At 41.7% G+C, this 14473-nt stretch overlaps 1 protein-coding gene across 26 annotated transcripts in view; it reads right to left on the bottom strand.

The window, feature by feature from the left end:
- The window catches only part of ANKS1B (ankyrin repeat and sterile alpha motif domain containing 1B), a 1068238-nt gene that overhangs the window by 147159 nt on the left and 906606 nt on the right, over positions 1 to 14473 (bottom strand). For 2 of the 26 annotated variants that reach the window (XM_021093017.1, XM_021093020.1), the window contains exon 1: positions 13984 to 14258. The exons of 23 other annotated variants lie outside the window; for them this stretch is intronic. The gene's annotated coding sequence lies outside the window, so the exon portion shown is untranslated. Of the gene's footprint in view, positions 1 to 13983; positions 14260 to 14473 lie in introns of those variants that run through there. One more of the 26 variants, XM_021093015.1, reaches the window with a different exon arrangement.

Genomic DNA, 14473 nt, shown 5'->3' with positions numbered 1-14473 from the left:
GCAGTCATGCAAATAAGTCTGTCTAATTAAAGGCAAATATTAGGAAGAAAATGCACAGAGAGTGGAAAGAGATTATTTTTTTCCTTCCTTACCCCGGAAATTTACTGGTCATAATACTTAAACTGCAGATCTCTTCTTTAATGGTAACTTTTGTTAAAAGATCTCTAACAAGACACCATTGCTGATTATATAACATTGGTGACAGGTGGCTGTGATTTCTCTGCTCTGTACCAAAAGACAAAAAATGAATAAATTTGGTTCATATTTTAAATAAGAATTCTTCTACATACTTCTAAATCAACTGCTACTTCTCCGTGTAGAGCTGGATCTCCTGAATGATTATAGTACAAGGATCCTTGACAAGTGATATCATCATATCAACTTTCACAAAATTCAAACTTCAAAACACATGAATGGATGCCACAGAAGAAGAAAAACATCCCTTCTCAGATGACATGCAGTATAATTAATTAGAAAGGTGTGGCAGGGCTTTTTGATTGTGATCAGCCAGCTGGAAGGATTTTCAAATAAACAATCTAGCTACTGCTGCTTTGCTAAAAAACTGTCCATTCTTAGTGGCGAATATTAATAATTGCTTTTGAAAAAGATTAGAACAAAACAACTTGGTGAATTACTGCACACTTTCTTACAAATGCACTGTGGGTACATCAACAGTTTAATCATTACCAATACAGCATACTTTAATATACTGGATATAAATAATTGTCACGAAAAATCATCTGCTGTGTGTTCAGATAAAGCTACAGAGATCTGCCTTGTTACCTAGCAACTGGGCAAGTAACCGCCATACTGCAAAACCAAACCAAACCAAACCAAAACCACCTTATTTTTTAGGTAAAGAGAATGTTCATAAGATGCCATATTAAGATGTTAATAAGGCAAAGTATATATTAAGGTGCAATTCTGAACTATTTTAGATGCATGCACGGCCTACATTTTGAAATACCATGCAGTAATGAAAACAGTCACTACCTAGATTTATGATTTGAGGTAGTCAAGAGCAAAAATGCTCTGTACAGTTTTTTTTAAAGAATCACTATACATTACTCATTTTTTATTTAAATTATTTCACAGGTAAAGAAATTCAAACAAGATCTTCTGTACTGATTTTCGTTTATTGAAAGGGCGATGCTTGTTTGTCTAAAATACAATTACACTGTTCTGAGTAATTAGCCCATTGTCGGAGATCCCAATTAATTCTTATATTTCATATAAAAAGCTTGATGCATTGCATTTCTATCATCTGGGGAGTCTGGCTTGCTGTCTAATCCAAACTGTGTTTCAATTTTGCTAAAGATCTGGATTCAGAACTCTCTGTGCAAAACTCTCTCTTTGAGAGAAACAGGCGATTAGACAAATCATTTGACTTCTTAGGTTTACAAAACTCAGCACGTGGCCACTCTTCAGATCCCAGGGTGCAAGCAGTTCCACAGACAGACTGGTCACAGCCTGACGACCACGGCTGTGTGAGAAAGGAAACCACATGCCCCTCGGAAATAAGCAGAGATTGTTCTATGGGCAGAGACAGCTGGTACTGCCAAGGACTTCACGGTACCCTGAACCCACTGCTTACAGGGCACTCCTGTGCTGATATAACATGATGCTTTGAATTCTATTTGTGCAGACAGAGACACAACTCAAAAAAAGCTCTTTGAATTATTACAAGGAATTAATATAAAGAAGCATCATTAAGACAGAATGAAGCTATACACGAAGTACTTGGGAGTAGAATCCACTATTGTTTTCATTGGTGTTTGACTCATTCTCACATTACTACCAAGCCCGTCTTTGATTTAAGATGCAGTCTGCCTTAAGTGTGCTAAATAAATCACAGTCACTCAAAATCAATGAGGACAGAACTGAGTTTGGGGTGTGGGTTTTAGGAGAGGGCAGTGGATCACAAACCCAGTGTTTCTGAGAATTGAAGATACCTGGCCACGCACCTCTCAGGTTGCTTGAGAAGAATGGAAATGTTTTATACGTTTGCAGTGTTTTTCCTTTAAACATATACTGCGCAGGCATTGTCTCATCCAACGCGCACGGCTCTGTAACCCAGGGAATACACACGCTGACATCCCCAAGTGAGAGGGGGCCGAGCTGAGAGAGTGGCCCGCTGAAGGTCACACAGGGTGTGAGCGACATAGCTGGGACTCAGGTCTTCAGGCCTAGGTCCATGTCTCTTATTAAACATCACACTTTTAGTCTGAGTAAAATTATTTCACTTGGCAGAGAAAAGCCTGGATTTTATTTTCTCCAGGTACTCTCCCCGCATACATAAGAAGCAAATTTAAAAAGTAATGAACAATGTCCTAAGGTCACTGTCCCTGTCTGCAGAGAGCTTAGCGTCTCACAGAGAAGACAGCCCATGTACGCCAGCCCCTATACCCAAGGCACAAACAACTGAGAGTTCAGAGAAGGGCTGGATTATTTCTAACGGAAGGGCTGCAAGGACAAAGGGACAGGTGTGACCTAGGGGAGAGGATGACATTTGAAAGAGCGTGATCAAAAGCATGAGGGGAGGTATGTTTGAGATGCCCTCCTAGTCGACCAAAATCTCCATAGTTTATTCCTCACGCTGGTTAACCTTTTGTTCCAGAATGGTTCATCCTCCCTAGCCGAGAAAAGAGTCTAGTTCCATTTGTTCCGTTTAAGAAGATCATTAAGACATTTTTCTGTTTCTTGATAAAATCGTATAATTTACGATAAATCATCCTGAATTTCAGAGCCAGAGGGAAGATGGGCTTTCAAATGAGGAGCCTAAAGTCCTGGGAGATGAAGTAGCTGAAAGCTGTGTGACTACACAACATCTTAAAAAAGCAAATATACATCAAATGCTTAGAACAGGGCCCGTCACATAGAAAGGATTACATGTGTTCGTTCCTGTTATTTGTTTTAATTGTTGTCATTATGACTGGCGGAACTGGATCTAGAATCTGTTTCCCAATCCCCAGAACAGTGTTCTTTTCATTAAGCATATTGCCTCAAAATACAGCAGTGCTTTAAAATGTACACTGTAATCTTCCATGAGCAAAAGCTATATTTTAATTGTAAAGGTATGTATTAAATAAAAATGTATATACAGATTCACTTTGAAAACAGAAAAAAAATGGAGTCTTCATAAATCATATGAATTTACAGCTTTGTTTAAAATCAAATCTTTATCATACAATGGATGTGCTAAGAGCTAAAAGGTAAGTTTAAACAATCTTTGAAAGGCCACGCTTAACTGGCTTACTGCGAAGATAGATCTAGAAGTATAAAATTTCCCACCTTTCAGAACGTTCCTTGGAGTTCCCATCGTGGTTCAGTGGTTAACGAGTCAGACTAGAATCCATGAGGATGCAGGTTTGATCCCTGCCCTTGCTCAGTAGGTTAAGGATCTGGCATTGTGGTGAGCTGCGGTGTAGGTCGGCAGCTACAGCTCTGATTCGACCCCTAGCCTGGGACTCTCCATATGCCTCGAGTGTGGCTCTAAAAAAGCAAAAAAAAAAAAAAAAAAAAGTTCCTTGATCCACATTTCTCACTAATTCATACCAGACCTTAACCTGATACATTTCTACTTTAAGATTTCAGACATTTGTTCGATTAAGAAGCGTTTACACTGAGCCTAAAGAGTCCGTGCATGGACACATCTTGATTAGTGCATATTCCCAATATTGACATTCTCTCTCCCTAGGTGCACATGCTTTTAGGTACCACTCATATGCTGAGCATCTTTCGTCTGAGTTTCAGACTAGAAGACCCAACCACCTGCTTGACATTTCCACATGGATATCAAGTTTCTTAGATTTAAAATGCTTAAAACAGGACTATTGATTTCTTCTCCCACCACCAGCCCAATCTGCTCATCACCCGCCCAGGTGCTAAGGCCAAGCGTTTAGGCATCATCCATAATTCTTCCCTTCCCTTCATCCTTCAAATTAATTCGTCGGTAAGACATCTATGTTCTCTCTCCAGAATGCATCCCCGAGTCTGATTTAAAATGGCAAATTTAAACTGTCTTACAGAACTTCCCTTCCTAGTTACCTCACAACAAGTGAAAAAAATAGTAAGCAGTAAGAAAAAAATACCAACAGTAACCATTCAAAGAAAGGAACAGAAACAAATATGAATACACTTCAGCACCGACAGCCAAGGAAAGAAACCGAAGATTCTGGGGCAGGATAAAGAGGCTCAGTTTTGCCTGGTTCCCAACCCCGTTCTCACTCCCCAGAGAGGTGAGTCCACAAAATTCTGAGAATTCTCACTAGTAACCCTAAATTTAGAGAAAGTACACACTCGGTGAGTATCCTTATCCGTTCCCGCTCCCTACTAAGGGGTGCCAGCAACATGCTAAATAACAGAAAGGGAGCAAAGGGCTGACTCCACGGAACAGAGACTCCAGGGCTGCCCACCGTGAGGAGGAAAACGCAGGAGCCCCAGGTCACGTGAAATCTTCTATCTTTGTTTTTTTGGCTGTGTCCGGGGCATGTGGAAGTTCCTGGGCCAGAGATGGAACCCACGCCACAGCATCCCGGGAAACCTTTTAAAAAGTCTGTCTTTGGTCTCTCCGACCCATCCCCTCCCAGTTTGGTGAAAGGAAGCAGATAATACAGACATTCAGCAAAACCTGAGAAGGCACAGGCCTGGAGATCGAATCAAGGTTGCAGATGGCATGAGCTACCTCTCTCTCCAAGTTCCACTTCTCTTTGCAATTTCCTCACACTTCAGAAAAGTGGACAGATCTAGGCAGTAAAACACAGTTCCAAGAAAAAAAAAAAATCAAACTGGTCCCCCCAAAAGGCGGGAAGTGATTTAAGCAGTTTTTTACACCACGTCTGGGCAAAGCTCCCCAAGCACCAGCAAGATGAAAAAAAAAATAGCATGGCAGATACGCAAGGAAGGGAGGAAGGAGAGAAAAAGAGGATGAAAGGAAGGAGGGAGAGAAGAGGAAGGGAGAGAAGGAGGAGAGAATATTAAACATGAAGGTCACAGCAAAGGGAACTAAATCTAGAAGAAATTTATTCAAATAAAAAGGGAATCCTCACACAAACTTTCCACCATAGAAGAATAATTTCAGTAAAACTGAAGCTGAAGACAGAATAATGAAACAATTTGGATAAGATGAAAAGAGAGATTGTGGCCCTAATGAAACTATTTAAGGACTGAAGAGCATCATTTTAGAATCAATCAATAGATGAGAAACATCGAGAAAGAGTACTTCTGAAAACTGAATTACTAACACAGAGGAAAGGACTGACATACTGTGAATGCAGATGAAAATGACAAAAGATTACATTATAAAGAAATGAGAGATACGGAAGAGAGACAATGATGCTCCAAAAAGGATGAGTGGAGTGGGTTAAGGACCTGGCATTGCCGCTGCAGCTATGGTGCAGGCTCCATCCTGGACCAGGGAACTTCCATATGCTTACGGGTGTGGTCCAAAACAAAAACACACAAAAACAAAATAAGGATAATTGATGGCCCGGAAGTAGGTAACAATACAAATGGAATAAAAGGTATAATAAAAGACATGCTACAATATCAGCAGATTTAAAGAGCACATTGTATTGCAGAAAATTCCGACTCAGAACATTTAACAAGATATATTCCAGCTAGGCTACTAAGCTATGAGGATAAAGAAAGAATTCTTTGGGATTCAGCAAGAAAAGCAAATTACCTACAAAGGGTGGCTTCAGACTGCACAGTAATGTGAATGCTATTTAATAGTAGAGTAATGGCAGCAAAACTGTAAGAGAGAGAGAGAGTTTAACACAAGAATATGGAGTTCCCGTCGTGGCACAGCAGGAACGAATCTGACTAGGAACCGTGAGGTTGTGGGTTCGATCCCTGGCCTCGCTCGGTGGGTTAAGGATCCGGCGTTGCCATGAGCTGTGGTGCAGGTCGCAGACGCAGCTTGGATCTGGCCTTTGCTGTGGCTGTGGTGTAGGCCAGCAGCTACAGCTCCCATTAGACCCTTAGCCTGGGAACCTCCATATGTCGTGGGTGTGGCCCTAGAAAAGACACAAAGACAAAAAAAAAAACCCAAAACAAAAAACTATCAAAGACCTAAATGTAAAAGCTAATAACAAAACAATACAAAACAAACAAAAAAGCACAAGAATATTACACTCAGCCTTGATGTTGTTCAATTATAAAAGTCACAGAAAGACACCCTCAAACATTAAAAAAAGCCCCCCAAACAAAACCTCAGTAGCTACAAGCCTTTCTTGAAATAACAACCAAAAATAATTGACAATGACATCCAGGCAACTAAGAGCTGAATCAAAGAACTCATTTAGACACGGGGAAGCTATATTAAAGGACTGGGAAACACTGGGTCTATTTTAATAGAAAAATTTATATTAAATAAGCTTAGCAAGTATGATTTGATGATTACAGAACAGAAAGTCTTATAACATGATCAATATAAATTAATTAACATTATTAGCTGAGGAGAAGAAGGAGGCGATAATGCATTTAAAATTGGAACATGTAGTTTAAAAAGCATAACGATTCCAACCCCAAGGTGGATTTACTATAAAGCTACTTAAGTTTCAAGGCCCTTCACCTAACATGGGTGATTTGCTTTTTCCCAGGCTCTGGGAGGGGTCACAGCATATGATCCTGTTTTTGTAAAATAAACTCTGCTTTTTTTTTTTTTTTTTGTCTTTTGTCCTTTTAGGGCCGCACCACGGCATATGGAGATTCCCAGGCTAGGGGTCAAATCAGAGCTGTTGCCTGCTGGCCTATACCAAAGCCACAGCAACTCAGGATCCAAGCCACGTCTGCACTACACCACAGCTCACGGCAACGCCAGATCCTTAACCCACTGAGCGAGGCCAGGGTTTGAACTTGCAACCTCTTGGTTCCTAGTTGGATTCGTTTCCACTGTGCCACGACGGGAACTCCAACTCTGCTTTCTTGAAGAGTCCAAACTTGTATAACCGTCCTATAAAATCTTAATCTATTCCTGCTCAAACCGCGTAATACATTCATTTTTCTTAAACATAACCATTAAATAACCATTAATCATAACCATTTCTCTTAGGCATAACAGAACATCTTTTACAAAATAACTTGTAGTAAGGAGACTTTTGTTTGAAGTTCAACAATTTAGCTTTATAACTTCCATTTTTATGCTGTGAAATGTAATAAAACACGTTTCAGTATTTTTTAATTTATAAATAGCATCTCCAGGGAGTTTCCACTGCGACACAGTAGGTTAAGGATCTGGTGTTGTCTCTGCCATGGCTTGGGTTGCTGCTGAGGCATGGGTTCAACCCTTGGCCTGGTGAAGTGGGTTAAGGATCCGGTGTTGCTGCAGCTACAGCACAGGCTGTGGCTGTGGTCTGGATTTGATCTCTGGGCCAGGAACTTCCATATGTCATGGTATGGCCAAAAAAACACATCTCCAGTCTGATTCCATTGTTATAAAAGTAGTTCTTTCTCTTTCCATATCCATTTATCAATCCTTCTGTATACATGCATAGAAAGATGCTTTAAATGATATTAGCCTAATATTAAAAATGGCCACTTCTGGATGGTGGGATTTAGAGTAATTTAGACATTTTAATATTTTTATTATGTGCATCACCTGAATTGTGTATTAGGATCACATATTCAATATTAAAATATCAAAAATAATACAGGGATTGTTTTTCCTTCAAAAATGCCAAGATATTACTTTGGATGTTGAAAACTATGGAGAGTTGCAATTTTTCTCTCTGTTTTTCTTATATTTGTAGAACTTCAAAAAAGCTTCCCAGAATTGGATATTCTGAATCTTTCCACAGCTCTTTGTTTACTGTCAAAATCACTGTCTCCTCTCATCTGGACTACCATACGAATTTTCCATGCGGTCCTTTGGTGTCCATTCTGGCCCTAGTTTTGTCCAGTCTTCACACAGCACCCAGTGTGTTCTTTTCAAAGGTAAAGCTGTCACGCCACTGCTTCAAATTCCCCATTTGCTTCATGTTGTTTTTAGAATAAAACCGGAACCCTTGGCCATGACTAGCCAGGCTGGCCTGAGTTGGCCAGGACCCAGCCACACTGGACTGCTCTCTGTCACCCAAACACACTGAGCTTGTCCCCAGAGGGTTTAGGTGTATGGGTCCCTTTGCCTGAAGGCTCCTTTCCCGGATTTCCCTGCCCAGCTGGTTCCTGGTCACCATTCTCTGTTTGAAGGACACCTTCTTAGGGAGACCTCTGAACTTTTTTTTTTTTTTTTTTTCGTGTTTCTAGGGCTGCACCCATGGCATATGGAGGTTCCCAGGCTAGGGGTCCAATCAGAGCTACAGCTGCTGGCCTACACCACAGCCACAGCCACAGCCACAGCAACGTGGGATCCGAGCTGCGTCTGTGACCTATATCATAGCTCACGGCAACACTGGATCCTTAACCCACTGCACAAGGTCAGGGATCGAACCCGCATCTTCATGGATACCAGTCGGGTTTGTTAACCACTGAGCCACAACGGGAACTCCTGAACAACTTTTTAAAAGTAGCATCCCTCCCCTCCAGAACACTCTCAGGCTCTGGGCCCTGCTATGTGCCCTTTACAGCCCTTAAGCACCACCTGAGATTATCTCCTCCATTTATTTATTTACTTGTTTCGTATCAACCCTCCCCCACTAAATATCTGCTCTGCAAAACAGAGCCCTTGACTCTTCTGGTCATCATTATATTTCCTGCCCTAAGAACAGTGCCTAGAAGACAGCAGACAGTGCATAAACATTTCTCAAGTGAATGGATGCACACAAATACGGTTTCTCGGCTTAAAAAGGAGGGTTGTGTTTGCAAATGTCTTTTAAGCCAGTTGTTTAGAATTCAGACTGCAAGTTCCTTCACCTAAGCCACAGTATGAACAATAATTAAATACCAAGGTTAGCCCACAAATGTCTGCTGGAGCCATATGGGCTAAAACTTTGTAGAGCCACAACAAAAATACTAGAATAACAACACGATAAATTAAGGAAATATCATGGGCATACACTTCAAAAGAAATATTTTATTTAAATCTAAACAAATTACCATTATTATTTATCTTTCACTTCGGTGGAGACATTTATGGATGTTCTGCCGGGGGCTTCAGATCATTTTCAAGGCTGTAGAGCTTTTTGGTCCTGGTTTTTCATTCCTATAATTCACTTTAAAATGTATAGTTTTCAGCTCCTTTGATAACGGACATATCACTATTCCACCCGTGAATACTTAGCAGCCCCGATGTGAGTCACTGCTTGTATCAAGAATGTAAAAAAGGGAATACCAGAGAGATTTCTGGAGGTATTAGGAGAGAGAAAACTAAGGAAAGGGATTAGAGAGGCTGTGTGATTTGAAAGATACCTGAGCCAAGAGCAGTGAATGAGAGGAGACAAAAAGTCCGTGATGGGTGGTTGGGAGAAGATGGGAAGAAAAAGAGTTTCTCCTGTTAGCTCCTGGGCACTTTCATCTTCCAAGACGGCTTGGAATAGTTCTGGGTGGGTAAAAGGAGGGAGAGCCAGTGTGTAAATAATGTGGAAACTTGGGAGGGACTATTTACTTCTCATTTGAAGCACTGTCCCAAATTTGGTTTGGCATGAATTTGTATGACTAATCTGCCAGTAGGGTGAAATAAATAGCATCGTGCATATCAAGAGCAATGCTACCCACCAACCCTTGGGAGCTATTTAGGAGGTAATGCCACACCTTCCACTCCGGAGGGAAAGCTACGCTACTAGAAAACAATTTGAACCAATTGTTTTTACACTAAATTGACAGTTAAGACAGAAAAAAAATGTATTAAGAGCCAAGAGATGCTGCGTACGGTCTGCAAGTCTTTTCTGAAGAAATGAATCATAAAGAGAAAGAGAAGCAGCTTATTTTTAGCGTTACACTTTATACTTCCAGAAAAATTACTACAAAATGGCCATGATGTCTAAATCGCAGGAAACCAGACTTATAGGAATATCACACAACACAAAACATACCACCTGTTGCGATTACAACTATGTGCAAGTCCCTCTCAAGTCTTAATGGAAACCAAAACCAGACCATTAAAACTTATGGTTACCTAAACCGTTCTAACCAAAATGTGTGAAAATGACACGACGCTCAGTCTTCAAATACAGTTTTCTTTTGCCAAGTGTGTTAGTTGTAACATGGTCACAAAACCTAGCCCCGATCAATGCTATGAGAGCTACAGAACTGAGTACCACCTAAAACATGGCCAAGCAGGGCTGAGACGGTGCTGGGGTCACCCACGATTGCCATGTGCTTCAGAGGGGGCTGTCTACACTTACAGACGTGCTGGAGCGTGGTAAAAATGGGTATTAAGGACCCTCTCAGTGTAACCACTGGATTTCCAGATCCTGTTCCTGCAGTGAGTCCTGTGAAGTTAGTAATTTCAGTTTAGTTACATTAACTCCAACCCCAAGGAGATGTATGCATAAAAGCTATTTACAGAATAATGCTGTTTTGAGATTTACCTAAAAACACACTACAAAGCATTTAGTAACAGAGAGGATCAGACCATGCATTTTTGCTTCTTCCAGTTCAAACCCTGCATTGATTTTCTCTGCATTTCTTCCTACTTCCATATGAGAAAACTCCCAGTAAGTCTTTGCTCTGTAAATATGAGACTCGAGAGATACTGGCTAAACATAAACATTTTTACAAGGGAATTAATTTTGGATTTTCATCTAAACAAGCTATTCACACAATTTTTAAAGGAAAAAAAATGACTCAGCTTAATCATATTTTGACTTCTAAAAAAAAAACCACCTCATGATTTCGTGAACAGAAAGGAAAAATCAGATGAACAAGAATGGTTTTCACCTCACAGCAGAATTACAAGAAAGGTTAATTTTTACATGAAAATTCCATCTACATAAAAAGAGATTTCTGGAACAATGCATTATTGACAGATATGTGGGAAGATAAATGCACTCATGTAAATATTCTTCCTCCAGCAAATTATTAAATATATTGACAGCGCTGCACTTTGAAAACAGTCATTTTAAAGAAATCAAATATTAATACAAGAGTAAAGACATCACGGCTAATGTAATTTTTTACTCAAAGAAATATGCATGCCACATTTTTCCCAAGGCTTATTCATATACACTGCTATTAAACTTCATGGCAAACATTCGTGCTTTGTTACTGGCTACTGTTCATGAAAGAAAAACAAACAAACAAACAAAAAAACCTAACGGTTAACCAATTAATAAATCTGGATTCTGTTCACACTTGTGCTAATTACTGGTGGCCCGTGGAAGACCTTGTACTATGATTACTGGAAGCGGCACTTGTAAATGCTAGATCTGAGTTACTGCTATAAATCCAAAATGTGTAAAAATCAAACATACCTACGGTAATACAAATAGTTTACTCATGACCATTAATGAGTTTAATCAAGCAGAGCTCCTCATTAATTGTGCTAATTGTTCATTCCTCCTGGGACATTAACTGGCTTGATGGATATTAATGTGACATATGTTGACATCAGCATCTGGTCAGAAATAGGGACATCGGTAAACCCTACCTGGTGTTTCTACAGACGGCCGATGCTATACACTGACAATGCCAAAAAGATTTATTTCAATATAATATTTAGAGAACACATCTGCCTTCCATTTAGAGAAAGGACAAACCTCCTAGAAAATGCTTGGTGCTCAAAAATGCTTATTCGATGAATGATGCAATGAGAATGATTTAATAATATACTGGAAAATATATTATCCTTTAAAAGAGGACAATAACAAATGACTTGCAGGAATGCCTTTCCTATACAAAGTCTGCTAATTTTTACCCTATTTAGAATACGTATACTAACTAAAGAAATATTACTATGTTAAGGAAAGCCGTTTCCTAACATTTCAGACCAACTATACCAGATGGGATAAATTAATAGACAAAAATGTATGAGAATTCAGTACACGTATACAAATTTAAACTTGCAAACTTTTATTGTACAATTGTCTAGTGAATATAATTTTAAATTGCTGACATATAAATGCACTTACAAAGTTTTCTTAAAAACCAGTTACGCACCAATATCTTATTAAATATTGTACCATGCTCTGTATTTCAAAATTATTTTAATGGAGATTTAACTCTAAGTAGAGGCAAGATACAACTGTAGCAATATAGGGTCTCTCCTTCCTAATACACAGCTATACTAGCACTCTCCTGTCACTGATTAAGGAAAAAATGTTTCTTCTACGAGAAGTGCCAGAGAGCATCAAGCAAAGCAACTCCAATGCAGTAAAATTAAGTTTTGGCAATCAGCAACTACAGGAGAAAGTTCCTCTCCTTGAACAAGGAGCACTGGCTCTTCACTGCTTTTTCCAACATCATAATTTCCCCCTGCACTCTGAAGTTTAAAAAAAAGTCTTTGTAACATTTTTTTTTTTTTTAATGACACGTCACTAAGTCTCTCAGGTAGCATGCATCTGTTTTCATTGCATTTGTACCAGTTACTCCTTTCTCTGAGTCCAGGAGGATTACTGCCATCTCACCAAGCACTATTCTGTGACAGGATGGAATGACAATGGAAGCCTTTACAGTGGAATAATGCCAGCACCAGTCATTAGAGCCTATTTTGTCACAGAGCCATCAACACCATAGACTCAAATAACCCAGACACCACTGGCATCTTTGTCCAAGCTCATCTGCTGAGTACAAAAAACACAGTTTGGAAGGAATCTTTGGGAGGTTTTCTATTCTCCTTTCCTCTCTTCCTTCCAGCTCCAGAGCAGCTCCGAACCGGCTCCAAACTTCAACGTGAATCTACTCCATTGTAAAGACTCCCAGAGAGAATGAAAGACTCCCTTGGTAACTTGTGTCAACAATGAGAAAAGTCTTTAAGTTGTACTTAAACTCTTCATGGTGCCCTTTCAACATTGTTTGCCTTAATACTGTTTTCCCAAATACAAGAGTCTACATAGCAAGTATTCTATTCTAGTGAGTGCTTAAGAATCATTAAGGACCCCAAAGTTCACATGCCTCCCATCTACTGATACAACGTGTTGGGTGCATATCTGCAGCACTGGCACTGAATTTCCAGCCTCCTAAAACTAACATCTCAGACGTTCAGAGAAGAGAAATGATAACTGCAGCCAGGACTAGCTTTCCTAACCAATCACTGAAAATGCAAAGCCTTCCTGAGCTGACCATTTGTTTTCAGGGCTCAGGTTTGTAGACCGCTGGTTTTCCTGGAGGAGGAAAAAAACAAAAAAACAAAAAACCCGCGGTGTTGGCAGCATCCTTATAAAAATAACACCTTGTTTTGCCTTTGGCAAGTTTTAGCCCGGAGTAAAATTACATCCAAGTTACAACCACGGAAATTCGGATTTCTATGGAAATGTTGATCCGACCTTCATGAAAACAGCAAATTGCAGTCTCTGCTGCTCTAATACAGCTCTCCAAGGCGTAGGTAGCACTGAAAAGTCCAAACCCACTTTCCCCTTCGATTCATCAATGTATAAAAAATATGCGGAGAGACGGTACGCTCAACACCAACCCTTCCAGTGTCTATTTTTTCCTGCTACTCCTGAAAGGTGACTCAAAGCGCACCTGGAAATTACATGGGCTGGCGTGGCTTTTTAATATTGAAGACAAATGACCTTTGGAAAATATCGACTCGTGAAAGTCAAACCATTTGGAAAGACATCCGGCAATTTATCGCTTCAAACTCCTCGCAACCCTGAAGAGGAGGAAAAGAAAGGGAAAATGCGCCCAACCCGAGGGGGAAAACCCCACACCACATCATGTTTAAAAAAAAAAAAAAATCCCACACAGTGGAGACCGCCAGCCTGGCTGCAACAAATGCCCCGGCAAACCCTTCCCGCAGTCTTTCCGGATTTTCCGACCCGGCTTCCTTTTTTTCCTCCTGCCCCAGCCGCAGCACTACTTCTCGCAACCGCATCTTGGCGAGCCGGGGCCGTGGACCGCGGGGGAGCCGTGCCCCGCGCCGCCCGCAGCCACGCCGCTACTCACCCGAGCCGCTCGGCGCTAGCGACGGCAGCGGCCGCGGGCTGGCTGCGAGCCGGGATCCGCGAGGGCTGGCGGGCTCCGGCCCCCGAGGACGCAAACATGTGGCTGGAACCTCGCTCCCCTAGCCGTTGCCGGTGAGCATCTTTCTGGGAGCCCCCAGCGAACGCGAGCGGCGAGCCGAGGCGAGGGCGAGCGCGCCGAGGAGGGGCGGGAGCGGAGCCGAAGCCAGCCGCGCCGCGCAGAGCGCCGGGCTCTCCCCGCGAGCTCCCCGGGCCCGCGCGCGCGCCCCCCGCCGCGCCCCCTACCCCGCCGCGCACCCTCGCCCGCGCCTGGCCCCAGCGGCGCGCGCCACCCCGGGAGGCGGCGGCGGCATCCGCGGCGGCGGCGCGTCCTCCCCCGAGCGCGGTCTCCAGGGCGCCTGGCTGCGCTCTCTATTGTTCTACGGTTGCTTCCCGAGGGTGGGTGGCCGGGGCGGGTGGGAGGTGTCGGTTTC

This window comes from Sus scrofa, chromosome 5 (assembly GCF_000003025.6).
Source record: "Sus scrofa isolate TJ Tabasco breed Duroc chromosome 5, Sscrofa11.1, whole genome shotgun sequence".
NCBI lineage: Eukaryota > Metazoa > Chordata > Mammalia > Artiodactyla > Suidae > Sus > Sus scrofa.
The sequence above is the reverse complement of the archived record's forward strand: the minus strand, read 5'-3'. Positions and strand labels throughout refer to the sequence as shown.